The sequence below is a fragment of the Arachis ipaensis genome, chromosome B8, assembly GCF_059453495.1.
Source record: "Arachis ipaensis isolate K30076 ecotype BB chromosome B8, ASM5945349v1, whole genome shotgun sequence".
NCBI lineage: Eukaryota > Viridiplantae > Streptophyta > Magnoliopsida > Fabales > Fabaceae > Arachis > Arachis ipaensis.
Window position 1 is genome coordinate 112,880,346 of NC_142443.1, and position 3,488 is coordinate 112,883,833.

The 3,488-nt window shown below is 33.9% G+C and overlaps 1 non-coding gene across 1 annotated transcript; it reads right to left on the reverse strand.

Moving 5' to 3' along the window:
- Nucleotides 1-2,211: 2,211 nt before the first annotated feature.
- LOC148549292 (small nucleolar RNA R71) lies at nucleotides 2,212-2,319 on the reverse strand. Its single transcript, XR_015897091.1, has one exon. It is a non-coding gene; the product is annotated as a small nucleolar RNA R71 (small nucleolar RNA).
- Nucleotides 2,320-3,488: the final 1,169 nt, after the last annotated feature.

Genomic DNA, 3,488 nt, shown 5'->3' on the forward strand with positions numbered 1-3,488 from the left:
CCCAGTGCACTTGCTGGTTAGTTGTATCGAAGTTGTGAATGAAAAATGATTTATTAAGACGTGCGTACAGAGTTTCTGGCGCCATTGCCTGAGATCACAATTTCGTGCACCAAGTTTTTGGCGCCGTTGCTGGGGATTGTTCGAGTTTGGACAACTGACGATTCATCTTGTTGCTCAGATTAGGTAATTTTCTTTTTGTTTTATTTTCAAAAATTTTTCAAAAATCTTTCAAAAATTTCTCCTTTGTTTTTGAAAAAAAAAATTTTAAAGAAAATACTAAAAAAAAATCATAAAATCATAAAAATCAAAAATATTTCATGTTTCTTGTTTGAGTCTTGAGTCAAGTTGAAAGTTTGGTGTCAATTGCATATTCATCTTGCATTTTTCGAAAAATTCATGCATTCATAGTGTTCTTCATGATCTTCAAGTTGTTTTTGGTAAGTCTTCTTGTTTGATCTTGATGTTTTTATGTTTTGTGTCTTTTCTTGTTTTTCATATGCATTCTTGCATTCATAGTGTCTATACATGAAAAATTTTTAAGTTTGGTGTCTTGCATGTTTTCTTTGCATTAAAAATTTTTCAAAAATAAGTTCTTGATGTTCATCTTGACATTCAAAGTGTTCTTGGTGTTCATCTTGACATTCATAGCATTCTTGCATGCATTCATTGTTTTGATCCAAAATTTTCATGCATTGAGTCTTTTTCATGTTTTTCTCTCTCATCATAAAAAATTTTCAAAAATAAAAAAAAATTATATCTTCCCCTTTTTCTCTCTTAAAATTTTGAAAATTAGATTTGACTTTTTCAAAACTTTTTAAAATTTAGTTGTTTCTTATGAGTCAAGTCAAATTTTCAATTTAAAAATCTTATCTTTTTCAAAATCTTTTTCAAAAATCAAATCTTTTTCATTTTTCTTAGTTATTTTCGAAAATTTCAAAAATATTTTTCAAAAATCTTTTTCTTATCTTTATCACATAATTTTCGAAAATAACATCATCAATTAATGTTTTGATTCAAAAATTTCAAGTTTGTTACTTACTTGTTAAGAAAGATTCAAACTTTAAGTTCTAGAATCATGTTTTGTGATTTCTTGTGAATCAAGTCATTAATTGTGATTTTAAAAATCAAATATTTTTCAAAACTAATTTCAATCATATCTTTTCAAAAATATCTTCTTATCTTATCTTTTTCAAAAATTTGATTTCAAAATATCCTTTCTAACTTCTTATCTTCTTATCTTTTCAAAATTGATTTTCAAGTTTGTTTCAACTAACTAACTAACTTTTTGTTTGTTTCTCATCTTTTTCAAAACTACCTAACTAACTCTCTCTCTCTAATTTTCGAAAATGTCTTCCCTCTTTTTCAAAAAAATTCTTTTTAATTAACTAATTATTTTAATTGTTAATTTTAATTTTCGAAAATTACTAACCTTTTTCAAAAACTAATTTCGAAAATCACTAACTCTTTTTCAAAAATTATTTTTGAAAATTCTCTCTCTCTCTTATCTCCTTCCATTTATTTATTCATCTACTAACACTTCATCTCACCCAAATTCGAACCCCCTCTTCCATCTGTGTTCGAATTTTTTCTTCTTCTTTTCTTCTACTCACACAGGGACCTCTATACTGTGGTAAAAAGGACCCCTATTATTATTATTTTTTTGTCCCTCTTTTTTATATGAGCAGGAGCAAAGACAAGAACATTCTTGTTGAAGCAGATCCAGAACCTGAAAGGACTCTGAAGAGGAAACTAAGAGAAGCTAAATTACAACAATCCAGCAAGCACCTTTCAGAAATTTTCGAACAAGAAGAGGAGATAGCAGCCGAAAATAATAATAATGGAAGGAGGATGCTTGGTGACTTTACTGCACCTAATTCCAATTTACATGGAAGAAGCATCTCCATTCCTGCCATTGGAGCAAACAATTTTCAGCTAAAACCTCAATTAGTTTCTCTGATGCACCAGAACTGCAAGTTTCATGGACTTCCATCTGAAGATCCTTTTCAGTTCTTAATTGAATTCTTGCAGATATGTGATACTGTTAAGACTAATGGAGTAGATGCTGAAGTCTACAGGCTCATGCTTTTCCCTTTTGCTGTAAGAGACAGAGCTAGAGTGTGGTTGGATTCTCAACCTAAAGATAGCCTGAACTCTTGGGATAAGCTGGTCAAGGCTTTCTTAGCCAAGTTCTTTCCTCCTCAAAAGCTGAGCAAGCTTAGAGTGGATGTTCAAACCTTCAGACAGAAAGAAGGTAAATCCCTCTATGAAGCTTGGGAGAGATACAAGGAACTGACCAAAAAGTGTCCTTCTGACATGCTTTTAGAATGGACCATCCTGGATATATTCTATGATGGTCTGTCTGAATTAGCTAAGATGTCATTGGATACTTCTGCAGGTGGATCCATTCACCTAAAGAAAACACCTGCAGAAGCTCAAGAACTCTTTGACATGGTTGCTAATAAGCAGTTCATGTACACTTCTGAGAGGAATCCTGTGAGTAATGGGATGCCTATGAAGAAGGGATTTCTTGAAATTGATACTCTGAATGCCATATTGGCTCAGAACAAAATAGTGACTCAACAAGTCAATATGATTTCTCAGAGTCTGAATGGAATGCAAGCTGCATCCAACAGTACTCAAGAGGCATCTTCTGAAGAAGAAGCTTATGATCTTGAGAACCCTGCAATAGCAGAGGCAAATTACTTAGGTGAACCTTATGGAAACACTTATAACCCCTCATGGAGAAATCACCCAAATCTCTCATAGAAGGATCAACAAAAGCCTCAACAAGGCTTTAATAATGGTGGAAGAAATAGGTTTAACAATAGTAAATCTTTTCCATCATCCACTTAGCAACAGATAGAGAACTCTGAACAAAATACCTCTAATTTAGCAAACTTAGTCTCTGATCTATCTAAGGCCACTGTAAGTTTCATGAATGAAACAAGGTCCTCCATTAGAAATTTGGAAGCACAAGTGGGCCAGCTGAGTAAAAGGATCATTGAAATCCCTCCTAGTACTCTCCCGAGCAATACAGAAGAAAATCCAAAAGGAGAGTGCAAGGCCATTGAATTAATCACCATGGCCGAACTTGTAAGGGAAGGAGAGGACGTAAATCCCAGTGAGGAAGACCTCCTGGGACGTCCAGTGATCAATAAGGAGTTTCCCTCTGAGGAACCAAAGGAATCTGAGGCTCATCTAGAGACCATAGAGATTCCATTGAACCTCCGTATGCCATTCATGAGCTCTGATGAGTATTCATCTTCTGAAGAGAATGAGGATGTTACTGAAGAGCAAGTTACCAAATACCTTGGTGCAATCATGAAGCTGAATGCCAAATTATTTGGTATTGTGACTTGGGAAGATGAACCTCCCTTGTTCACTAATGAACTGAGTGATCTGGATCAACTGACATTGCCTCAGAAGAAACAGGATCCTGGAAAGTTTGTAATACCTTGTACCATAGGCACCATGACCTTTGAGAAGGC